Source organism: Acinonyx jubatus, chromosome B4 (genome assembly GCF_027475565.1).
Source record: "Acinonyx jubatus isolate Ajub_Pintada_27869175 chromosome B4, VMU_Ajub_asm_v1.0, whole genome shotgun sequence".
Classification (NCBI taxonomy): Eukaryota; Metazoa; Chordata; class Mammalia; order Carnivora; family Felidae; genus Acinonyx; species Acinonyx jubatus.
The window spans coordinates 56,705,116-56,732,439 of NC_069387.1; the positions used below are offsets into that span (position 1 = coordinate 56,705,116).

At 38.0% G+C, this 27,324-nt stretch overlaps 1 protein-coding gene and 1 non-coding gene across 24 annotated transcripts in view; one reads left to right on the forward strand and one right to left on the reverse strand.

Annotated features, from left to right (window-relative positions):
• The window catches only part of SOX5 (SRY-box transcription factor 5), a 1,008,244-nt gene that overhangs the window by 971,773 nt on the left and 9,147 nt on the right, over positions 1 to 27,324 (reverse strand). For 2 of the 23 annotated variants that reach the window (XM_027035742.2, XM_053225992.1), the window contains exon 1: positions 9,952 to 16,054. The exons of the other annotated variants lie outside the window; for them this stretch is intronic. The gene's annotated coding sequence lies outside the window, so the exon portion shown is untranslated. Of the gene's footprint in view, positions 1 to 9,951; positions 16,055 to 27,324 lie in introns of those variants that run through there. 23 annotated transcript variants of the gene reach the window in all.
• On the forward strand, positions 792 to 933 carry LOC128311058 (U4 spliceosomal RNA). Its single transcript, XR_008288981.1, has one exon. It is a non-coding gene; the product is annotated as a U4 spliceosomal RNA (small nuclear RNA).

Sequence of the window (27,324 nt, forward strand, 5' to 3'; positions counted from 1 at the left end):
GCTGCTCTACATGTCACCAAAGCAAGGAATGAACAACTGACATCTATTTGAATGTGACAGTTTAAAAAGGTGTTCATGTAACCGACTCATTTTAACTCCCACAAAAATCCTGTGAGTTAAACCCAATTATTACAAGTCAAGAAAGGGAAATTCAGAGAAATTAAGTGGCCCGAGACAAGAAAACCCAGATGATGGCTTGAGATTCTTTCCCTGCGATGCTACTTCTCAAGCAGTAATACAAAACCAGTGGGGTGTGTGATAGGAGTAATGGGCACATATATTTAAGCCATTAAGAACTAGGAGTAGTCTTATAAAAAGAATACATACAGGTGCCTGGGTGGCTCCCTGGTTTGGTGTCTGACTTGGGTTCAGGTCATGATCTCACGGTTCATGAGTTCGAGCCCCATCTTGGGCTCCCGTGCCGACAGCTCAGAGCCTGGAGCCTGCTTCAGATTCTGTGTCTCCCTCTCTCTTTGCCCCTCCCCTCCCATGCACTCTCTCTCTCAAAAATAAGTAAAAACATTTTTAAAAACTTTAAAAATACATAGAACTTCCCTAGAAAGGCAATTTTTATTGCCCTTCTCCACTCACTATCCAATATGTAATAAGAGCTAATGTAGGGATTTAAAGTGTAAGAAAAACAGAAGGGAGAGAGAAAGGAAGTACAAAGAGGAAGAAACAGAGGAAACATAAACTTCCTAACTTAGCTAAATAAGTCTATTCTCTTCTCTGGACTAGAGACTGTAATAGCAATATGCAATCGTAGAGGGTAGGTTAAAAAGTGGTGTCTTAGCTCGGTGCAGTGGCAGTATGGTAGCCAGTGAGGTTTATCCAAGGTGCGATTATTGCTAACTGATAAAGTGACATCTTAAAATTGAAACCAAAAATATGTACTTGTAATTTACATAAAAATATTGAGGTAAAGAAAACTGTTAAAATCTATTAAAACTGTTGGGATCCCACTGTACTTTAAAAAAAAAGTTGTCTAAGGTAAACCTGTGGCATTATTATGGAGGTAACAAAAGTTATTTACAAAGCAAAATCAAACTTAATTCAAATTTAAAGAAGTTGATAGCTGGGGCGCCTGGGTGGCGCAGTCGGTTAAGCCTCCGACTTCAGCCAGGTCACAATCTCGCGGTCCGGGAGTTCGAGCCCTGCGTCAGGCTCGGGCTGATGGCTCAGAGCCTGGAGCCTGTTTCCGAATCTGTGTCTCCCTCTCTCTCTGCCCCTCGCCCGTTCATGCTGTGTCTCTCTCTGTCCCAAAAATAAATAAACGTTGAAAAAAAATTAAAAAAAAAAAAAAAGAAGTTGATAGCTAATTCAAACTAATTCAAACCCTATTTTCAGGGTACACATTAATTTCAATTTTCCCCAGTAGTCACCTCACTAGGAAAATTTGTTCTACGTCTTAATCCTCCTCAAGAAGTGGCAATTCCCTAAGTAATTCAAGTTTTTAAATTATCTGCAATGAGAGAAAATAGTACTTAGCTATTTTCTCTTAAGCCAACATTCTTTGTTGAACCTACTTTAGTCTGTATCAACTCTTTTTTTTTTTCAACGTTTATTTATTTTTGGGACAGAGAGAGACAGAGCATGAACGGGGGAGGGGCAGAGAGAGAGGGAGACACAGAATCGGAAACAGGCTCCAGGCTCTGGGCCATCAGCCCAGAGCCTGACGCGGGGCTCGAACTCCCGGACTGCGAGATCGTGACCTGGCTGAAGTCGGACGCTTAACTGACTGCGCCACCCAAGTGCCCCTGTATCAACCCTTCTAATATTATTCCTGGTGGTAGAGCATTCCAAGGAACTTTAAGGGTATCAAAGTGAGGGATTTGGACATGGTGATTTCTGAAATCCCTCCAAAATGAAAATGATACGATCTGGTGAATAATCACTTTATTATTAAATATATCTACAAAATGATGGTCTTTTAAAATTTACTATAGAAGTTACTATAAAAGTTCTAGATAAGTTAGTCATGAAATTTTATGTGTATATATAACTGCATATGTTTCTGACTTTTAATCTATAGAAATGATCTATTTGCAAGCAACTGCAACAGTCTACAAGTGGCTAGACTGGTCTTGAGGAGCGAAAAAATAAACTCAGATGAAACTCCCTGAAATTAATAAAAGCATGCTATTTCAAAGGGGCATAGGCACCCCAATGTTTACAGCAGTGCTATTGACAATAGCCAAGTATGGAAAGAGCCCAAATGTCCATCGATGGATGAATGGATAAAGAAGATATGGTATATATATACAATTGAGTATTACTTGGCAATCAAAAAGAATGAAATCTTGCCATTTGCAATTACATGGGTAGAACTAGAGGGTATTATGCTAAGTGAAATTAGTCAGAGAAAGACAAATATCATATGACTTCATTCATATGAGGATGTTAAGATACAAAACAGGTTGATATAAGAGAACGGAAGCAAAAATAATATAAAAACAGGGAGGGGGACAAAACATAAGAGACTCTTAAATACAGAGAACAAACTGAGGATTGCTGGAGGGCTTGTGGGTGGGGGGATGGGCTAAATGAGTAAGGGGCATTAAGGAAGACACTTGTTGGGATGAGCACTGGGTGTTATACATAGGGGATGAATCACTGGAATCTACTCCTGAAATCATTATTGCACTATATGCTAACTAACTGGGATGTAAATTTTTAAAAATAATTAATAAATTAATTAAAAAAGAAAGAAACTCCCTGGAATAACTTTTATTGTTTGACAATTGAGGCAACCTCTGACCAATAATAAGTAGAAAAAAAATCTACATTTAAAATATTTAGACCCTGGAAATACTGAATTATAATCCAAAAAACCAAAAAGACATACGATTTTTCCATTTGAACACCTTATCTTAGCTCAGAATTAATGGTTTTGAAAGACTGCGTTTTTTCTGGGGAACCTGGGTGGTTCAGTTGGTTAAATGTCTGACTTTTGATTTCAGCTCAGGTCATGATCTCACAGTTCATGAGTTCGAGCCCCACATCAGGCTCTATGCTGACAGTGCAGAGCCTGCTTGGGAAATTCTCTCTCTCTCTCTCTCTCTGACCCTCCCCACTTGCACTCTCTCTCACTCTCAAAAAAGAAATAAAAATGAATCTTTAAAAACAGAAAGACTGCATTTTTCATAATTTGGAAAGAGCAGGCACACCAATCTATAAAAATGGACACATTTTTGTATGTCTGTTATAATAAACACAAAAAGCCTTGAAGTATATTCTGCTTATGCAATGTATAACTTCTAATTAATGTAACATATTTTAAATCTATTTTAAACCTTTACAGACAAATAAGTATGGTCCTTCAAATAACTGAACTTAAGAAACCATGTATTCATCTCCCTGTTGCTACTATTGCTTAAGACACTTTTGGAGCTTAACACTTTTCTAATGTTCCAATTAATGACTGACCCAAGACAATAGATCTGTTACTTCAGTGCCACAATTTGTACTGCCCTGCACACCCACTCCCCTTTTGACTACCTGCCTCTTTTATGCACTAGATTTGGCTGAAGTATATTTTTTGGCTATTTGAAATATAAAGCCTTTCTTCAAAGTTAGAAAATTTGCCCACTGAGGTCATCAAAAGAGTATGCTGCAGGCTCTATGATAGCTCTAATGGAGGTGCTCCTGGAATATTCTGAGCAATTGCAGTATCATTGAAAGAATTACATACCTTTGAAAGTGACTATGCTGAATTAGTTCAACACTCCTTTAATACAAACTTAAAAAAAAATTTAACATTTATTCATTTTTGAGAGACAGAGAGAGACAGAGTGTGAGCAGGGGAGGGCAGAGACAGAGGGAGACACAGACTCTAAAGCAGGCTCCAGGCTCTGAGATGTCAGCACAGAGCCCAAGATGGGGCTCGAACTCACGGACAGCAAGATCATGACCTGAGCCAAAGTCGGATGCTTAACCAACTAAGCCACCCAGGTGCCCCTCCTTTACACGAACTTTTTGTTTTTAAAAAACTGAATTAGTTTCTAATCCTCTGACTTAAAAATGAGTCTTAATAGTAAAAATGTAAACAAAACATTTTTAGGCATTCTATTTCATCCAGACATATACACTAAGGAACAAGAACTTCTCTAAAAATGTGAAAAAAAAAATAGCCAGAATTAACACGAGGACTTTTTGGGTAGAGAAACTATTCAAACTGACAATAAAAGCTGCAAAGTGATCAACTTTGTTAAGTAAGCCTACAGGGAGGACATATCAAATGAAAGTAGAAAGAATATAGCTTAAGACAGAAATCACTGAGTCCTTTCCCTCCCTGTATTACAGGAAAACATCCATTTAAGGGGGTACACCCTTTTATCTACCTCTCTAATACTCAATTCATCTCTCTTCATCTGACAAACTCATATTACTCCAGACAAGCAAAATATCTAGATTTGGGTGAATAACATATCCTCCACTGTCCTATTTTGAAGTTCAGCTACCTGTAATTCAATCCATCATATGTGGAACTATATCCAGAACCAGACAATTCTAATCTATTGACTTCTCAACATGCACACATGACCCAAGCAACTATGTAAAAGTCAATGGAGAAATAGAGAATAATATATGAGACAGGCAGAAAAGGTATTAGTCAGATGCTGCATCGAGTTTATATATCCTTTAGATTCCCAGAGAACACAGACACTACTGAAAGAGCTATTTTATCTGGATGCATACTATCAAACTTCCTGAAAAGAAGGGACAAGAAAAGAATGCCTTACAACATTACCACGGGTACACTTCAACTTTTCAGTGAGATTGTTTATCTGAAATAAATTCACCAATAACGTCCAGCAAAACAGATAAATTTCATAAGACCGTAAGTAAAACAGGTTACTGTTACAAGTGTCATTATCAATAAAAAGACTAATGGCCCTTCAAACTAAAACTACCATCTTCTACATGTTTTAACTCCCCATCTATTCCTAAACAGTTCCATAATGAAATAAAAAGTGGTCATTTGTAAAAGCACTAGATTTGGAGGAGACAAAATGAATTACAGAGTTTTCAAAGTGAACATTCTAAAATGAGTTTATTAGTAGCTACCCTGAAACCAGATGACTTCAAACTGTTTAAAAACCACCCCTAAATGCTGGCAAAAGACTTAACCATTTCAATGAATCCTTTTACTATACTCTGCATTTAAGATTTCCATCATAGCATAACTTTTCAATAAATTATCATTTAAAGTTTTAAATGAATTCTTTTGCCTTTATGCCTGTGACACATAGATGTATTTCTAGGGTTTTTTTTCTTTCTATTCCAAATTAACATTAAAAAATATATAATGAACCTGATATTCTATTGCAATTAAACAGTAGTCCTTTCAACTCTGCAAACAAGATGTCCAAATTAAAAAGATAAAGTGCCAACCCTTAAATGTGTTCGAGTCAGTGTTGACTTTAGAACTCAGAACCTCTCAATCCTGGATGTGGAAGATAATTCGATGTTAATGGTTTGATGTTAATTTCTCACATATATAACACAGTTGTTGCTGCTACATGGAGCACAGGCTCTTTATAACAAATACCCTACAGATCTTTAATTGGTAGTTAGGAAACATGCTTTTCCTAATCATCGAGTCTCTTTTAAATATTATATTTTTAAATACCCTTTTAGGGAAACTAATGAGGTAAAGATATGAGAGGGATAAAGAAGGTATGTTGTTTTCAAAATTAAAAATTTCAGGACATCAGTCCAGCAGGCATAAAACAACATAAAACAAATAACTGGATAATCAAACAATAAAAGCAAACTAGAAATAATATGAAGGCTTTTTTAGAAACTATTATTGCACATATGCAATAATTACTTCCATCAAGACTTTTATTATACATTTGTTTTTATGGAATCATAATGCACAAGTACATGCTATTGTTTAAACACATTCACCACATACCCTATAACAGAATATGATGACAATATGTATTAAGGATAATACAGAAAATGTGGCTAAATGCATTCTGTATTATGGTTCCATAATACAGCATGCAAATGGTTCTGACTAAGCAGACACAGGAGACAGTCGTTAGTGCGCACGCTGTGAATGTATATTATGAATAATGCATAAAACTTGGCTAAATCCTAATGAGTCCATGGACATCCTATGGGGTCCAAAGGAGGCTCAGATCCCAAAGCATGGCCCTGGCACATTTCTATCCACCAATCATTGTAAAAAAACAATACCATGAAAACAAAGGGCATTAAACAACATGAATGCACTGTCATTCTAGGTAAAGCTTTTGAAATAAGCACAAAAATTAGGAGAAACTTTGAAAGGAGAACTAAAGTCCATCTTACATCATCACCCCACTTACAATTTTTCAAAATTATCTATTGCAATTTAAATGGGACAAAAGCTGCAGTTGCAGGTTTGATGTTATTTCTTTTCTCTGGTTTTCTTCGGGGAGCTGCTATTACAAGGAAGATCTAAGCAATCCCTAAGAAAAGTGGCCAAACTCTTAGACCACGGTGGAAGAAAGTCTTCCTGCTTTGAATGAGTAATGCTTACAAAATGCATTACAGCCAATTAAATAAGGAAATAGAGATAATGCGTCTGAAAGCAGTCTTTATGGTAGAAACTCCTGAAAATTCTAGTTTTTACACAGCTTTTTAAAGAATCAAAAAGAATGCCATGGGCATGTCACTTGCAGCACATTAAAAAAAAAAATCTGTTCCCCCCCCCCACCCCAATGGCCATTAAATACTCTTAACAATGGAGTCCTTGAAAAGAGGAACCATGGCTATTATCCCTAGATGGGTGTGCCCCAAGATGAACACCTATATGAACATGCTCAATGCGTTCACTGAGCCAAAAATGCAGAGCCGAGCAAGCTGTGCTTGAGATGCACAAATTAAGGATGTGACAGAAGCCTGTGCATCCCAGCCTTCCTTGGAAAGGGAAGGCAAAGGACAGCTGCTCCTTGGCGGTGCCCCCAGGGGTGGGTAGGGAATGGGCACTCTGGGAACACATCCCCAGAGAACAGGGGAGAGACCAGGGCTGGCCCCTCCGGGAAGCAGAAGGCCAAGAAAAACCCTGCACTCTCCGAAAACACGCAAGAGCAAAGGGCAGGAGTGAAAGTTCTGGGGATGGAGCCCTGGACAACTTGCCTGGCTCCCTGAGGTTTTCCCACCCACTCACCAGGTACAGAAACCAGGCAGAGTCAGGGCAAAGGCCGAAGTAGGAAGTTGCCATGGAACCCAAAGTGTGGAAATACAGGAACTCCTCCATCACCGAACTGTAAAACTAAAACGCAGGTCACTTACCAGCCCATATTTGGGCTCAGATCAGCTCCGGGCCTGGTTCTAATGGTAATTCAGTGTACACGGTATGAAGTGAGGGCTCCCTGGAAGACCCCTTCTGCAAAACAATATTGCTGTATTTTCCCATCCCTAACTACCAGAGAGCCAGAAATTCTAAGTCTAGTAAATGTTTATGAAAAACAACCCTTCATACATTTCTATTTTAAGTACAAATACTCCTGGGTACAGTTAAGTTAAAAAAAAAAAATGTAGGATACATTTGTGTTTGCTTTCTTTTGTGAAAAGAACTAGGACAATGAAGAAGCCCAGCATGTCTGGGATAGATACTGGGTGATTTAAAAACGGTTAAAGACGGGACACACTGAGAGATTAACTTTGCTCGCTTTTCCGATAGGACTGTCTCTGGCACAACCAAGGATTCTGTGATGAGGAATTACGACTCTCAATGGACTCTTAAAGTTTAAAACTTCCCCGGCACTATCTTATTATGTTTGTATTTACACCTGGGTAAGCGCTGTCACTGTTGCTAGAGCATGAAGTATGAAAATCATACAGAAAAATAAGGTATCTGTTGTGACCACTTGTGCTGTTTTCCCTGTTCTAAAATTTGCCTCGTAGCAAGTGCAACAGAACACAATTCTGTTCCTGATAGAACCATTCCTTAAAGCTAGTCTGCTTTTGAAAACCATTCTGCACCAGGGCCTGTCCCAGCTCCTCTATAAGCGGCTGACAATTGCTTCACTCCCCCAAGTGTTTCTTCACCCCTCCCAGATGCCACCAAAAGAAAAACAGAAAGTCTCTCAGTAGCACTTTGCTTCGCAGCAGGAAGCTGTACTGTTTGTGATATCCATTTTGATACAAACCTAAATTAGGCCTCTGGAAATAGGTAATGCATAAAAAGAAGCGTTTTGTGTCACCAAATTATTATTATAGGTTACTGTTAACCCTTGGAAGATAGAGGTGAGCTCTGCAGCTCCCCACTGAGGTGACGATTTGTCATGAAATCACAGGCCCTACCTCGAAAGATGGTTCAGGTGAGCTTGCGATAAGGCAAACTATCCGGTTGACCTATAGGATTCTGATAGCTAGTTTAAGCGGGGGAAGCTACAAGAAATACCAGTTAAACAAAAGGATCAGCACAGCATGTGGAGCCAGCAGTCGGCTAGCACAAGTTTTACAGCTGACAGAGCCTAGGGATGTAGGGAAACGAAAACGGCTCAGGATGTTTTACTATCAGACAGATTTAAGACTCTTCTCTTCAAAAGCTCTCCTTGCAAAGACATGTTGAGGGGCAAAAGTTCAGAGCCACGGCTATTTTTTTAAAGGTCACTTGTGATAAAACTGGTAACTAGTCCTGTTGAGATAATAAATTGGAAAATTGAATACCCTGACGCGTCTATTTCTTCAGATAGCCCAGATGGTAAATAAATTTTGTTTTTGAAATTCCTTGCACAAAAATTTCAGTTTCTGGTCCATAACTGAGATTCAGAGAAATCTAAGAACTGACCCTAAAACTATCCCGGCGTCTCAATCCTAACTCCAAGTTCTTGAAAACATGTAGCATTGTACCTTTTCTAGTTTAATCTTTGTAATATTTGATTCTCTCTTACTCTTCTTTCTTCATCACTACATTAAAACAAGCAGCATTCACAATGTTAATAATTATAAACATAACTGAATTCCAGAATTCAGTCGAAGACCGCTTTCTATGAACCTGTATGTAACCTGATGGAAACACATCGAACACGCATGACCTCTTCTCGTCTTTCAGTCCACCTCGGATCACATGCCGATTAAAAAATGTACAGGAGTCATTATGTCATACGATAATAACTCGGCTTTCCCTTCTTCCACAAGCATTCTCGTTCCGTGTTTTGGTAAAAATTATCACATGTGCCTGGCTTATCTCATTAAAATAAACAGACACGACTGAGTTCATATCTCTTGAGACACAGTAAACACAATGCAAAATGTAATTCCTCAAATTGGAATAACTGATATCTACTGAATAAATAACTGAATAATTAAAGCTTCTTCAGAGTGAGAGTCATAAGTTTATGTTGAAGAGCAACAGAATTATTCTGCGACTGGTATCATGGAAAAAAAATAGCTAATAAGAACAACCAAAGTTTTATAAGGAGTTCAGTAGACTGTGGCCACCAGCCAACTTTCATAGCTGCACCACAGCTTTAGCTGAGTTGCTAAATTTGAAGGCAGAGTAAATGTTCTTCTCCCCTTTCCTAGACACAACCCATAAAATAATAGGGTCTCTTTAATGTCTAAGAATGTTGTTTAGGTCTCATTCAAGTCAACAACAAGAGCTTCAGTCTCGGAAAAAGCCTAGGCAATCGCCTTAAGCTGCAGTATGTAACACTTAAACAGCAAAAGTCCTGGAATCACTTGCTTCAGAGTGAGGCCATCACAGGATCCCGGTACAATTTCATTCAAGGAATTCCGACTAGCTAATTGCTTGGCATCCTCAGGATCTCTAGGTATCATCTGAATTCCAGCTACTGAAATTAAATCTCCTATGTTTCCATTTTCTAAAATAATTCCTCCATTCAAATATCCAAGAGCATTATATCTGGTCATAGTTAAAGCACCTTGCTGTTGACAAGGCACTTTCTTGAAAGTTTCTGCAGGCTATGTGTCACACACCGTGCTTACCTGGGCGGTCCATTCCCTGGGAAGTCGCTTTTCCTGCAGCCTCCTCCTTAAAAATATTCCTACACCCATGCTGATTTTGTATCTGTTCAGTTCAAATTTAGATTCATTGGTACTTTTCCATAGTTACATTTCTTGCTCAGTTGATATGTCCTTTTATTTATTCTGAAGTTTTCGATGTAAGACAAACAGGAATACCACCTTCTAAAATTACTACTATCCTACCATCCTCTGATGGAACATTAGTGGGAAGCAATATTCTCCAAAGCTATGAAGCATACACTGCCCTAAATTACATTGCAGTCGCTGCCCTGAGCTCACACATTTTTGAATAGAAAGGCTCCCAGGGATCTCTCTGTACTGACTGCATTTACTGCTTTAAAATATTTTTAACCCAGACGCTGAAGTGCCAGCCTTGCAGTTCCTCATGCTAATCCCAGCTTGGGTGGCTGTTCTTAAGGGAAAGCATTCAAAACATTGTAACAGTGCATCAACTTTGACCCTTTTCACTTAAACATGAGACTCTTAAAAAAAGTTTGAATTCCAGAGGGAATCACTGAACTTTGACCTGCTTAAAATTAGTTTTGTTTTAGTGCCTTCATGGTGACTCAACAGGCCAATTTTCCAGACACTTAAGACGTTTCTGCCCCTGAAGATTCCAGTTTAAGTCCACAGCTATGTTTGCTGGTCAGATCAGAACACTTTGTCCCAGGGTTTCAAGCAACAAATTCCCAGATCTCCATCTCTTTGCCAGATGTTGGCATTAGTTGGTATTAAGCTGGATCTAAACACATACACACACACACACACACACACAACACAACACATTCAGAGGAGAGGCTCTATTTTTTCTTTTCTTGCCACATACAGTCTTTTAGGAAACAAAGTTTTCCACTCAAAATTCGGTCATGGAGAAATGTTTATCAGGATTATATAAACATTACTTACTAGCCTAACTCCTACAAGAATAAAACTCCTAACTTTTGGTAAGCAGTACTATGATACATTTATAATAAAAGCTTTCTGAATCTACTTTTCTTAATGGGGAACAAAAAGGTACTCGGGTTTTATTTCTAATCTGTTACAGATTTTTTAAATTGTCAGTGAATAATTATATTGCAAATGGACCCTGACACAATATTATACTTTCCTCCAATGGAATTTCAAAAACAACATTTGTTGTGAAAAAATCCATGACAATTAATAGGTAAAATAAAGTTACCAAAGAACTAAAGGTATAGATATAGCACAATTCATTCAGTTTCATTTAATACCTCAAAACTGCTCCCCCTTTTAGGTAAACTTGCTTTTTTGCAAAAATAAAACAGCACCCAATTTCATTAATACAGTCTAAGATGTTTAATAAAAAGGAAGTAATTATTAGTCTAGAACAATTCTTGCATAAACTCTGTGCTTTAAATTTTTTAGAACAGTCGGGGATAAAGGCATTCAGGAAAAGAAAACCCATTTAGTACTACGAGATCAGAAAAAAAAAAAAGAAAAAGAAAGAAATGTTAACACAGTTAGTTAGCCAGGAAAAAAGAATCAGTATAACACAAATCAGTCTACAAAACTTACATACCATGTTAAACAAGAAGACTTTATTGTCTCCAGGAGTTGAGTTAGCTATACTGGTAAGCAACACAAAAGTGCATACGAGACCATATTTGAACGCTGCTTTGCACTTAAATCTATCAATTTTCAAAGAGCAACCGATGACATTCTTGAAATACAGGCATTTGATCCCTATTGTCAATGCCCAAAGCTGGAAATCAGAAGCTACAGGGTACAGTGTCACAAAAACTGATCACAGAAGAATTTATTTGTTTTCTCTCCTATTAAGCAGCACTAATTCCAATGCTAATACTCAGAAAATAAAAACTACTCAACTGAGTCTCTCTGGCAATTATTTCTTTCATTCCTACCCATTTAAGAAAGAACACAATAAGGATGTTCAGGGGTGCCTGGGTGGCTCAGTCAGTTAAGCGTCCAACTTCAGCTCAAGTCATGATCTCGCGGTCCATGAGTTTGAGCTCCGCATCGGGCTCTGTGCTGAAAGCTCAGAGCCTGGAGCCTGCTTTGGATTCTGTGTCTCCCCATCTCTCTCTCTGCCCCTCCCCTGCTCACTTTCTTGCTCTTGCTCACTCTCTTTCTCTCTCTCTCCCTCTCAAAAATGAAATAAACATTTAAAAAATGTTTTTTAAAAAGATGGTCAAATTGGGGTAAATGGTGAATGTTTTGGATATGTACATTACTGCTTCATTTTTATTTTATTCATAAATCATTCAACACATAACATTGTGAGTGGTAATGAATGGCCACAGATTTCTTAAATTAAGAAAATATTTTGAATTCAATTATTTTACATTTCAAGCACATGTAACTGGGTTCTTTACTGATGGCTAAGAAAACAAGCACTAATAGTTTTAAAAATTGAGTCAATTACTTATGTGAAGAGGTCAACTAAAATGAAAATTTCAAATGCTAGCAAATAGTACCTCCAATGACATGAAAATAAGTATGAATTATGTAAGATGCTAATGAAAATACATATATTTATAGATAAGACAGTGAATGGTAGTATTTAAATAAAATTATACAGAGACATTCCCATGTAAGGACCATTATCTGAAGAATCTGCCAACAAAGGATTAGCACTGTAGTTGCTTAATCCTTTAATTGTCTTAATAATAAAGTATGCTACTAATTGTATAAGGTATTTTGGCCCTGCATTCCAAAAGACATATTTACATTTTTCTCTGTATACGTTGTAAAAGCTAATGTACTGTGTCATTAAAAAGTAATGTGACTGGTTTTCATACAAACATACCATCTCATCCACATGCTTTCCCTTCACAGTGGTCCCCTTAGAACACGATTCCCTTACCCTACAGATCAGCCATCAGTCACAGTATTTCTACCACCTTCTGAAAGTGCTTTCTAAGTCTGGAACACACACACGCGCGCACACACTTCTAAATATCCTCAATGGTGACAAATTTCATAATTTGAAAGTCAATTTTAGCCGTTTTCATCATTTCAGGGAGACATTTATAGCCAACTCTGGTGAATAAAAAAAAGGATGATGAATCTTGGTATAAAATACGAATAGAAAGTAATGAGATGGATGTTTTAGTCAGGCTTGCAAATGATTCAAAAGACAATTCTGAGAGGAAGTTTTCCAAAATGTTTTGAACAAGGGCATCATTGAAATCAGGGTATTGCTTCTCTGGGTGACAGTCTTGAAAAACAACATTAATATGAATGCATAAGTGATAGCACAATTGTTTTTAAAAATCAAACTTGGTACTTTTCACTCATACTCTGCATATATGAAATAAGCAGATATGCATTTTCATCTAGATGGTCATATATGTACATTCTGAAGCTTCCTCTGGGTAAAACGAACCATAGGTTGATTTGCAAAATAATATATACAACATAAACTTAACTCTTGATCGTGCAAAAAAAGAAAAAAAAACTTTATTTCCATAGTCACATATTTACATCCATCCACAATCTGTAGGCTTCTATAAACTTTTTTCTCTCCTATATACAGTCAAAATCTAACAAGAGCTCGCTGTGGGGTTATGCATAAAAACTGCAAATTTAAACAAGGTGCGATCGTATACTTTTTCACACATTATTGTATCATGCTGCACCAGAACACTAATGTATGCACAGTTCCAAAATAGCTTGGGCTATTACTGCACAGGCTTGAAAACTACTAAATCCCAATAAGAGCACGTTTCAAAAACTGTTCCTTCATTATTGCACGCTAGTAAAGGTTGCTTTCGCTATTTATATTTTACAAAAGAAAAAATGCAGAAATGTCTATGACATTGACTCATAATTCTGAGGCCTTACTTATTAGACTCTTTGTAGTTATAAAAGTTGTTTCATCGATATAAATATGACAATTGGACTCAATACTATTTAATCGACTCAATTATGGAACAAGTGTGCTTTTTTCCTTATGCTGCCCTACTTTCTTTTAAGTTGCATTTGAATTATTGATGAAGTTGCAATAAAGCATTTCTTTGTTATACATAGTTTAGAAGTAGAGAATGATGTTTCACGGTTAATTTTTAGACTGATAGTGATAAAATAAACACACTTGTCCTTTCAAAGAAAGTCAATAGCATGGTACAAGCTTAAAAGATTGACTTTTCCTTTTTTTCTACTGTCTTGAAAATATGTTGGGCAGAAATCATGAATATAAATACAATATAAAAGGAGAAGATAGTGAGCAATGTGCACTATAGAAAATACGAGTAGGGTCTTCCTGGGCATTGAAAAGATTTACACCTGTGATAAATTTAGGTTCTGTTATTCCTCAAGTATTCAGAGGACTTTAGTTATGTGGCAGGATGAGGAACCCAAAAATGGCAGAATGAATAGTTTTGGGGACAGGGACAGTTCTTATTTAGACTACCTAGTCATTGCACAACTGATGCCACTTCCACTCCGTTTTCCAAACAGTCAGAATGATCTTTTTAAAATGCAAATCTAAATCCTTTAATCCTTGCCCTTGCTTTTTTGATAAAAACTCCAGATCCTTAGCAGCAACTACAAGACCCTGCTTAAGACAAGTCCTGCCTCCTCCTCCAGTCTCATTCTTTGAAACTTTTGCCCCTCTCTTCGCCACTCTGGTTTTCTTTAGTCCCTCAATACTCCAAGCTGTAGCCCACCTCAGAGCTTTGCACATGCTGTTCTCTATTCCATATTCACCCACATCTTCTCTACCTAGTTACGTCCCCTTACCTCTCCTCATATCCCAGCCAAAATGTCTCTTCCTCCTGGAAGCTTTCTTTGACCTCCAGAATAAATCAAGTTACCCTATAACCCCTTTATAATTTCCTATACTCTTCTGTCATAATGCACTCCATAGTAGTTATCACTAATACCATAGCATGACTGTTAGTCAACCTACATTCACCAAGTTACCAGAGTAATGGATGAGCTCCATTCCCTCTGTGAAACACACTATTGGCCATAGCACCCTCGTGGCAAAAAGGCCACTCTTAACACACACACACACACACACACACACACACACACACACACACACACACACTCATACCATTTTAATTGCCTGCTTGATCCTAAGTCCATTTATGCCATTTCTACTTCCTATTGGGTAAATTCATTAAACATTACATAACTAATAAAATATGAGGACAAAAGTGTTTTTAGTGGCACTAGATTAAATGTCTTAGAAAAAATAAAGGCAAATTGTTTTTAATAACCACTAAAGTTCTCTTTACTTCATAAAATTGGGATAAAACTCAAAAAAAATCTACGCAAATTCTGCACTTAAATTCCTTGCCAAATGCCTTTAAGCTTCCCAGCCATTTTTAGTAAAAAAAAAAAAAAAAGCCATAGAATATACATTATGGGTGTAACTTACCCAAGAAGATGACACAGATCATCACTCAGGGGACCCATACTTAAAAGCCTTGACTATACATCAATTGATGGGCAAACTGATAAACAAGGATACACTGATGGATAAAGCACATGTTTAAAATCCTAAAATATTTAAAGTACATATCATTTCTTTAGTATTCTATATAAACAATCATGTTTATAATTTTTTTAAAATCAACAGTCCAGCTAGCAGTCATAATTAAAATGAAGAAGAGAACGTTCCTCTATGCTATTTATTGACACAATTAGATGATTAACCTCCATCTTTCCCACTAGACTGGAAGCTCTGTAAGGGCAGGGACCCAATCTCTTTTGCTTACCATTGTAACCCCATTACTGAACATTTGTCACATGTGACAAAGACTTGCAATAAAAATATTTTAAATGAGTGAATGGTGATATTAGTCAAGCACAACAACATTCTTTATTTCAAATTATTAAGATCAATATGCAAATAGTTATACAGAGAATAAGAGCAAATGTGAATGTAATCACCTGAAAATTTCAAGGCACAGTACTTCAAGATAACACATGTCCTCTACTCAATAATGGAAAGATCATTCTTGTGTATATTTTTTAAAAATCTTAATTTTTTTAATTATTTTTTTTAAAAAGCACTCTCTAGCACAGGGAAGTTTCTGCTTTTTAATTTATGAACTACACTTAAGATTATGTAGTTAGGTTTCCTTAGGTATCTAACCATGATTACCATATCATTATTAAGACTTCTGTATACTAGTTCCAAATCTGGCTACCATTTAATTTTATCTGGGCGCCTGGGTAGCTCAGTCGGTTAATTTTATCTGTAATGCAAAGTAATAGTAATGCTACCTGAAATGTATTTATCCCCTTTCTTCAAGAAATTCAAAGCAACCAATATCTTTTAAGCATACTGCTAAGTATATAAATGAGAACACAACTAAAATGAATTTTTATTAACAAAATAAAAGATATTAATCAGGAAGGTGAGCTATCTGAAGTTCAGGCACAAGATCAATCTGGGATAATTCTTTTAAGCCATGCTGAGTTTTGCCAGAAAATGCTTATAAACATTTAAAATTCCAAAGGACATGAAGGAATTCACTAAATTTATGAAAGGTTTCTTTTCATTGCTGAGATGATATAAATAAAGGTATCTTTTCATCATTACATGTAACTGATTTATAAGTTTATGAATCAGAGAAAAATAAGTAAAAGCATTCTGGAAAATAAGGCAGGATACGGCTCATAAATTACAGCCAGATATACACAGGGGTAATGGTGTCAGTGTGGCCCCAACCTTTTAGTTAATTATGAGGAATTGTTAACCAGAAGGAAACCCTAAGTCATTATGACCCTGGCTAGCACACACAGACACACACATAGACACACACTGCCTCCGTGATTTGTAAAATATTTTAAAGCAACATAACTGTATTCTAAAACCTGATTTATTTTTTAATACTTGGGAGTTCATATGATCTTATTTTAACAGTTACATGGGTCAAACGCAAAAAATTGTCAAAATTTGTCTCCAGTACAATTTTTCCCCATTTAATATACAACTTATGCTCTAGAAATCTAGTTCAGAAGTTTTCAAGGTGGAGGCAAAAAATAATCATAATCTATTGGCATGCTAGTAAAAATATTATGACTTCTATTTACATTATTCATTCTATAGATATTCTTTATTCCCTCTTTATCTCATTCCTTTTAATTTCTATTTTTGTGTTCACCACTAGTAAAATAATAATCTTTTTATTGATGGTGTACATACATGATCCTAAAAATTAGGAGAGCAGTGAAATAGATGCCCATCTGGGAAGCTGGAAAACCTAGGCCTATACTCTTATCCACATACTGGGCCAGAATGCCTCCTCCCTTACCAATGCATGGAGACACATTACCCCCATCACATGTTTACATCCAGTCAGCTGTCCTACTTCCAATTAAAATGTTCCCCTGGCCTCATTCATAAAGACATTTTATCCAAGGCTGGAATTATTTATTTTCCCCCCTGTCACCCATTTTGCCTGCGCTCTCTTCACTTACCCCTCTGACAACCATCAGTTTGCTCTCTGTATTTATGGGTCTGTTTTTGCTTTTTGTTTGTTGGTTTGTTTGTGTTTGTTTTGATTTTTAGATACCACATATAAGTGAAATCATATGTATTTGTCTGTCTTTGTGTGAATATTTCACTTAGCATAATACCCTTTAGGTCCATCCAAGTTGTCATAAAAGGCAAAATCTCATTCTTTGTTATGGCTGAGTAATATTCCATTGTGTACATATACAACATCTTCTTTATTCACCAGTTGATGGACACTTAGGTCACTTCCATATCTTTCCTGTTGTAAATAATGCTGAGATAAACATAGCAGTGCATGCGTCTTTCCAAATTAGTGTTTTTGTTTTCTTTGGGTAAACAACCAATAGAATAGCCAGTTCATATGGTAATTCTATTTCTAATATTTTGAGGAAGCGCCATACTGTTTTCTGTGTGGTTTTATTTTTTAATCTAATTATTAACAGATTGCCACAGGGGCCCTCATTTCACCACAGGAAGAAGTTCATGTTAATGCCATTCTCTTTCTTTCCTTCATCATTTGTTACACATTACAGTCTCACATGCTTTAGGAAATGAATTATGGATGACGTCATCTAATTTTTAGCTAAATTAACCCTCATGACATGGACAAGTGTTTTTTTTTATTTTTATTTTTGAAATTTATTGTCAAACTGGTTTCCATACAACACCCAGTGCACATCCCAAAAGGTGCCCTCCTCAATACCCATCACCCACCCCCCCCTCCCTCCCACCCCCCATCAACCCTCAGTTTGTTCTCAGTTTTTAAGAGTCTCTTATGCTTTGGCTCTCTCCCACTCTAACCTCTTTTCTTTTCCTTCCCCTCCCCCATGGGTTTCTGTTAAGTTTCTCAGGATCCACATAAGAGTGAAAACATATGGTATCTGTCTTTCTCTGTGTGGCTTATTTCACTTAGCATCACACTCTCCAGTTCCATCCACGTTGCTACAAAAGGCCATATTTCATTCTTTCTCATTGCCACGTAGTACTCCATTGCGTATATAAACCACAATTTCTTTATCCATTCATCAGTTGATGGACATTGAGGCTCTTTCCATAATTTGGACAAGTGTTTTTAAAAGACTTCCTACAAAACAAAACAATAATCTAGGGATTTCCAAGTAATACGAATAATGTAAATATAAATGAACATGGGAAAATGGCAAAAGGGTATCTCATAGACCACTGCTAGCTCTTTGTTAGTCACATTTCAAGGAAAATCTATAAGAATTCAAAAAATAGAGGGGTGCTTGGGTGGCTCAGTTGGTTAAGCATCCAACTTCGGCTCAGGTCATGATCTCATAGTTTATGAGTTCAAGCCCCCCATCGGGCTCTCCACTCTCAGCTCAGAGCCCACTTTGGATTTTGTATCTCCCTCTCTCTCTCTGTCCCTCTTTCACTCCCATTCCCTCTCTCTCAAAAGTAAATAAACATTAAAAAATAATTTAAAAACATAGAGAAATTCTCTGGAAGGCTGTTTGTGGTGGATGCTGTGGTATGCTACCTGGTGGCCCTCATCTCCCAGATGCCAAGAGTGTTGGCTACTGAAGACTCCCTTCCTTAAGAACTGCCCTCATCTTGGGGCGCCTGGGTGGCTCAGTTGGTTGAGCGTCCAGCTTCGGCTCAGGTCATGATCTCACGGTTGGTGAGTTCGAGCCCCACGTCGGGCTCTGTGCTGACAGCTCAGAGCCTGGAGCCTGCTGTGGAGTCTGTGTCTCTCTCTGCCCCTCCCCTGCTCGTGCTCTTCCTATCTCTCAAAAGTAAATAAACATTAAAAAAAAAATTTAAAAAAAAACTGCCCTCATCCAAAGTTCCATCCCCTCACCAAGGATGGCCCACATCCAACAACAACCTCTGTGAGATTACAGAGGCCTGGCCCCCTTGCCTCATTTCAGGACATCTCTAAGAAGCCATCCAGTTCCAGAGCTCCCCATAGATTAGCTGTACCCTCAGGTGTGGCACACTCAACTTCTCCATGGGCCCATCCTGCTTCTCTCAACCCCTCACAGGTGTTGTTCCCAAAAGCCCTTGCAGTAAACCCAGTGCACACAAATTTACACGTCAGAGTTGGTGTCCAGGAAATTCTGATGTACTGCCACTCTTACTTCTACTGTCATTTAAGCAGACCCTTGCTCTAAGTGTTTATTGTGCCCTAATGAATGTGTGTGTGTGTGCGCGCACACACACACACACACATTCTGTAGAATCATGCACTCTAAAAATTTTACAGATGGGACACCCCTAAAGTATTAATATGTCACCAAATATGCAAATACAGCATTCTAACTGCTGACTTAAGGAGCCAGATTTTCATTTTTTGGCTAACACATCATTAGTTCATTCACAAGCAAAGCAAACCACATTACTCAACACTACAAGGTTCCCCAAAGCCCACAAGACAGAATCTCGTGAATAGGAGTCTACAATAAAAAGATCACCCTGATCTGACCACTTTCCACAATCACAGCCTCATCTCAGCTTGTCCCCATCATGCTCTACTGACACCAAACAATCTGTAATTTCACCAACACACCATGCCATTTCTCACCTCCTTGCCTTTTTACTTATGTCACACTGCCTGGTTGGAATGCTCTCCTCCCTTCTCGGAGCACCACTCCCTGCCATACTTAGCTTAACTCAGAGCCTTACTAAGGGCAGGTTTCTGGGAACAGTGTGTCTGAGTGCAGGCAACACAGGGGTGCAAAGTCTGCAGAAATGTTAAGAAGCATAATATAAGTAAAAGGCAGGGGGCTTTTTATTATCATCTGGCTCCAACAATTCTAAATTATGTAATAATAAAATGGTCCTTCCCACCAGGGCTGACTGCCCCAAAGGCCCACCTTGGATATGCCACTCACCCAATTTTAAGCCTTAGACTCAGGAATTCCCAGTAAAAATTGAGCAATCCTAGTAAAATGTTAGGTTTGAATACAGGTCATTATTAACCCCAAGAAAACTAAAAAAGTTGTATAAAAAGTATAAGTAATAAACTCATGATACTCTCAGAGATAAACAACACTTACAAAGTCAAAGTGACTGTGTTTACTAAACTGATTTAACCCCCCTACGCACACACAAAAAAAGATGAAATTATATTGGAAGAAAGGGAAAAGGAGTATGTGTGGTTTTAGATAGGTGAGGTACAGGAAGATTTGCAAAACAAAGCCAAATAGTAGCAAATAGATTGATAACGTTTTTTTAAATAATAAAATAAGGAGTAAACATTTTATTTAGAAATACAGAGTTGAAAGTGGTGGCAATGGGTAGACATGACCATTAGTAAGGTAGGAGTGCTATTTTATTATGGAACTTTGAGTTTATATAACACACATATAGTATTCTACTATGTATTTAACTGATGAATAAAATACTTAACTCATACATCAATTCCCTTAGTAAACCTTCCCCAACCTGGCTCTCAAAATACTCTATCACTACACCTATCACACGGATACATAATTACCGGTTTATGTTACTTGCTCCCCTATCAAATCAACATTCCTTCAGACAAGAACCAACATTTATTTATATTTGTATCCCCTGGCAAAAGTGATACTTAAATTTAAATTTAAATCTGAATTCAATAAATATTTACTGAGCTCCAAGTAGACAAAAGTAGTAACAAGATACAGGTTTCTGATTTCAAAGGATAATATTTATAACCATAAAATGTCATCATATGGTAGAACTCATTATTTGCCAAGGATTGTTTTAAGTGCTTTGTATCCATTCTATAATTGATTCCTCGCAACTGCTTACTGATATGATTATCACCATTCTGCAGATGAGGGAATCACAGACTGAGAGGTTAAATAAATTGCCCAGCTCGAAAGAGTAAATGATGATCCAAAATAGGGGTATAATAATGAACTACAGCATCTACTTCCAAGGCACAAACTCACAATTACATCTCAAAGGATAAGACATGTTCACAACATGCTTACAATATGGTACAATATACAATTAAGTCATAAAAGTGGTTATGTAAATAACGTAAGATCAGAAGGAGAGATCTTCGGTCAGTATATTCTATGAGGATACTAAGAAAAAGCAAAATTTAATTTGGAAGTTAAGATATGGGTAGGGTTTCAGGAAATCTATATGAAGGAATGTTATATACAAAAGGAACACATAGAAATGTGAAGGCAAATACAAAGATGTAGACAGAAGGCACTATATGTTTTGTATCGAATCTTTCTTCCTGAATACTTAAGGGCTATAACAGGTACAGATCCAGCCAGCAGAGATCCCAGGAGAGATATGGTCTTAAGCATCTCTTTTCTAAACCTATGAAACATGGAAACAATGGGTAATTACCAGAGGGAATATCCCATTAGGTTACTGGAATGAGGCTAAAAAGTAGGGTTAACAAAGCACCTGGACCTGGGCGACTTTCCATGGTTTTGTTGTTGTTTTTTTTTTTTCCCTTCGGAAATCCTTCCTTGTGTCTCTAACACTACTGAAAGAGTCCAAATTTCAAGCCGCCTTCTTTTCCTTATACAAATAACAGCAATACCCTCATTATTAGCCTGTCCAAATCCATTCCGGCCTCTCCTAAATTTGGTCCACCTGCTATAGCCACAAATTTTATTAGTTTCTTGCTTAAAACTATTCAATGGGTTTCTTATCACCCTTATTATAAAGACTCAACTCTCCAACATGGCCCATCAGGTTTAACGATCTGATCCCAACCTACCTCTAGAGCTGCATTCCTTAGTCACTAGACTACAGCTATGCTGGCCTTCTAATTCCAAGAACGTATCCTTCCCCCTTTGGAATCTTTGCACATGCTACTCCCCATGTCTCAAAAGTTTTTTCTCTAGTCCTCTTTACCTCATTAGCCATTCTTCAAATGTGACTTCCTCATGGCAGCCTCCTCTGATTGGCCCCCCTAAATAGATCAGATACTTCTCCCACAGATTGTATATACTTGTGTGAAAGAGTTCCACAATTTGCAATCATAAATGCAGGCAATTCACTAAAGTTTATCTTCCTTTATAGGCTTTAAATCCTTGTGTACAAGATGTGTGTCCCCTCTACACATCACTGACATTTAACATGGTGTCTGGTTCATAGTAGGTGTTCAATAAATATTTGTTGATGATTGAATGAATGAATGAAAGGACAAAACAAAAAGAGAAAGCCGAAATACAGAGACAAGTTGATTGAGAACCAAAGAAAGTCAACTGATGATGAGCAAGTCTGAAGTAGCTAGAAAAAGCAACTCTGGAAGAATTGTCTGAGCTGACAATGGCATGTTCTCTGGCGTGAGCATTCTGAAAAGAGTTGATATGGCTGACATGTTGCAGACAGTTGGGGAGTCATCTGGGAAACTGTGTTCAGCTTGAATCCAGATCAGAAGCAAATTATTCTCAAAGGGTAAGTTTCAAATATGAGCCTAAAAAGATAGGAGACTTGGAGATAGATTTTAAGGCCCCCAAAAACCAGACTTAAGAATCTGGGTCCCATCTGGTATTCAGGCACTTTGAATTTTTGAGAAAGGGGCCACATGATCTAAATAGCATGTCAGGAAGATTGACCTGACAGTGTGGTAAACAGAGCAGATTGTAAGGAGAGACGCTAGTTTGTGGAACTTTGCAATAGGTCAGAAATGAGCTAAAAAAAGACTGTCCTCGAGTGATAGAAGTATATATATAAAGAAAGGGGAAAATAAAAACATCATTTTGAGGGATGACTCAATAGCACTTAAAATATACTTCCTATATTACCATAGCTAAGAGCCCATGCTTCAGAATCAACCACTCTGGGTTCAAGTCTCAGCTCCAACACTAAACAGCTATGCTACTTTTGGGCAAACCCAACATTATCTGTATAATGGGGCAGCATCTGTATCTAAATTAGAGAAGTACTGGGAAGAATCAATGAAAATAAAAAAATTAAAAAACTGCTCAGCACAATGCCTGAAGTATGAATCAATGTCAACTGTTATTTTGTGCTAGACAGAAGAAAGGGCACAGCGATGACATGCCAGGGAACATATTTTTGGTGGGTATGTCTTCATGTCCAAGAAGATAGCCACCTATACTGTAAAGACTTAACTCCTGTCCTTCCTTCTTCTGCCTGATCTTCATAATGCCTCATAATTTACTTCTCCGGCTTCTGATCTGGATTCATGCTAAACCCATTCTATGCCAACTCTCTCAGGGACCTTGTTCTTCAAGCTGTTTGAGCCATTTCTAAACTTAGGCTTTCAACATTTTTTTCCAACTTGCCCTCTTACTCTAATGCTGCCTCCTAGAAGCAATCCTACATATGCAACTTGAAGGTAAACCTTCTGTGGCTAAATATACTTCTCTCTTCCTAAGAAATGTCAGAAAGATTATGTTGAAAGCAAGTGCAATGTTAAACTCGGTTTTTAAGAGTTAACAGTAATTTTTTTTTCTCTAAGGATAGGTAATAGCATCAGATTCTGAAATTAAGCACAGCAGGAAGAAAAAGGCTGCATAGATTCCACAGAGTATCACAGGCCTCTGCAATAAAGCACTTAAAAATGCCTTGTATTGCTAATTCTTTACACAATCTCCTTTTATTTCCAAAGCAGTATGCGGGGCTTGAGCCATGAGACACGCATTGATGTTAACATTACACTACCTGAATTAGAGCCATTTTTCTACTGAAACTCCTGTTAGGTTTAGAATTACTTTTTACCATCTTTCCCGCAATACATTTTCTGGCCTGACTTCCCAGATCAAATGAATGGTTGCCTCTTCTAACAAGGCTGGACCTACCTTTGTAGTCATTATCTTAGCAAACATCCTTCCCCTCAAGATTCCAACAACCAGGCCTTGAGCTCTATGGGAAATGTGCCTACTCAAAGGTCTCTGAGTGGATGAGGGCAACTCTCTGCTTCACTGCTTTCAATCCCAACTTGCCCCTCCCAGGGCCTAGTCAGGACTCTTCACTCACTAATTGAACTATTCACCAAATACTAATTAAACAGCTAATGTCAGCAAAGCACCGAAGTAGGCACCATGGTGGATTTTCGAAACAATAAAGTGAAAATGGCACTGGAGGCAAAGGCCCGCTTGGTGACAGACAAACTATCATATGGAGACTTTACTAAACTCTAAAGAGACTGGGAACACACAGTTCTATGAAGATTTGCCAGTTTCATGATCACCAAGCTATTGGTTAGCAATTGTAAAGATTTTTTCCTCATTTTACAAGACGTTTTGTGTCATTTAAAAGCTTTCTTTTCCAGTCCATGTGGAAACCCTGTCATTCGTTCAATAAATATTTATTGAGTACTATGATAGCATGGAGAACAAAACAGACTTGGTCCCTGTCCTCATGTAGTAATTGCTGCTCCCAAGATAATACACACAAACAGCGGCCTGGTGATTTAATCCTATACAAAACTCAGGTTTGGTTTTGCATTGTTTATTTGTTTGTATGAAGGCACTTTCCTGTAAGAACCATATTAGACTAATTAAAACCCTGTCCTTGTCTTATCTCACTAGGATTCCTTTTCAGCATACCCTTTCTTGACTCTTTATCCACAGTAATCACAACCAAACTATTCTACTTTCCACATATCACTCTCTTCTGTTTTTATTCATTCATTAAACAAAGGTCTTTAAGCACCTTCTCTGTTCCAGATACTGTTTTAAGTATTGGGGATACAAAACTGGATAAAGAAATCAACCTCTGGTTCTCAGCATACTTAGCCATCTTAGATTTGTCCTTACAGAAAGTTCTTTCCAAACCTAGAATACCCATAACTACCACCCTTCCCCCATCCCAACCCAATTTGTGACAGGTGCCCTCACTCTTGACTTTAAACATGCTAATCTTCTACACATTTAAATTTAATAAACGCGATTTATATTTTATTTCAAAACTTCTAAAACCACATCATCATCAAAAAAAGTATAACAATTCAGCAATCAGTTGTGCTTTATCTAGGCATTGCCACTATTCTTTGAGATCTTACTTTAATTTCAGATGCCATATACATAGCCTAGTACCAAACTAAGTCAATACTTTTTTTAGCACTGGTTCCCAAACTCCTATGTGCAAAAGAATTGACAGTCGTGCTCGTTAAAAATGTAGCATTACAGGGCAACTACCACAGAGATTCAGATTCCCTGTCTGAATGGGGGCCAGAAAGGTAGAGTTTTAAAAATATCCCAGGTGGTTTTCAACTGAGTGATTGAGTGATCACCTTTGTGAAATACTGTTCTATCATTTCCTTTGATGTCAGTTTTTAAGTATTCAGAATCTCTGTTTCAAGTCACAAAATATTTCCTATTAAGTGCAAACAACATGCATCTGTGTTATATCACACACACACACACACACACACACACACACACACACACACATATTTGTTAATAAATGAACCAGTGGGTTACTTGATAATCATATTCAACATCCAGGATTTAGTTCACATCTCAGGCATCACTTTCTGTGACTTCTCACCTGTTCCTCCTAATCATCCCCTGTGGTGGACAGGCAGGTAAGGTTCATGCCCCCACACCAGCACGTTGGCCACAGCATGATGGAAAGAACACAAGAAGCAGAATCAACTAGACTGAAATTCAGGCAATAATTCTCCTGCTTCCTAGCTGAGGGAAACAGGCCAGCACCTGACCCATTGGAGTTTGTTCACACATCCACGAAAAGTGGCTGATACCAACCTAACAGGGGGGCTGTGAGGATTAAATGAGATCCTGATCCATGCCTAGAACAGGATCAGTGCTCAACAGCTATTAGTTTTCCCACTTTTCTGTCATGCAGGGCCGGGCCTTCGAATCAAAATGAAGCTCAGTCTGCAAGGCATGTGGGCTCAACAATCATTTGTTCTGCGGCTACTCTGTCCCAGGCATTGTGACTGCATCAGGAATACAACACAGTGCCTTCATGGAGTTTACCTTCTGATGAGAAGTGTTTTGTCATCCTACCAGTTACCGCTTTCAAACCAGGCAGCAATGCATGCAAGCACATCTTTCGCTTCTCACTTCATCCACTGAGATTAACTCAATGCAGTGGCCAATGGTGCCATGATCATAATGACTTTGTGGTGGGGTGCCTGGGTGACTCAGTCGGTTAAGCATCTGACTTTGGCTCAGGTCAGGATCTCGTGGTCCGTGGGTTCAAGCCCCGCGTTGGGCTCCATGCCGACAGCTCAGAGCCTGGAGCCTGCTTCGGATTCTGTGTCTCCCTCTCTCTCTCTGCCCCTCCCCCACTCTCTGTCTCTCTCTCTCTCTCTGTCTCTCTCTCTCTCTCTGTCTCTCTCTCTCTCTGTCTCTGTCTCTCTCTCTCTCAAAAGTAAACAAACATTAAAAAAAAAAAAAAAAAAAAAGACTTTGTGGTGACAGAAAGGTTAAGAAAATCCCAAAAGCAGTGATAGGGAAAGAGAAGCAGGGAGGGAAGAGCATTTCAGGGGTCTGAGTAAGTCCCTAGAAATAGATACTGGGAGCATTAAGGTTCTTTACATATTGACAGAACTGTTTGTCTGTTTAGTATGCATTAAAATTAGCACTTCATTTCCTGATTTAATGTAGAAAAGACACTACTATCCTGCTGGTAGTGTAGGTATCGTGGAGTAAGGCTGAGAGAGAGAAGAAAGACAAGTCAAAGCAAAAGTATAAGAAATAGTATGCACTTGTTCAAAAGCAGTTCCCAGTGCAAGAGTAAATTAATGAGACTGATTGTGCCAGATCCACGGGAAAGACTGCCAATACTGCATAGTAACACTGAGCATCGCAAGAACTCACACGCAAACCTCAGTCACGCATCAAACAACCTCAGCTTTTCGTAGCCATGAATTACACTGGGAAATCTTAGCACACATCAGACTTGGGGGCAGGCCCTAACCCAGAATGGGAATGGACCAGCAACTAGAGAGGGTATGAAGC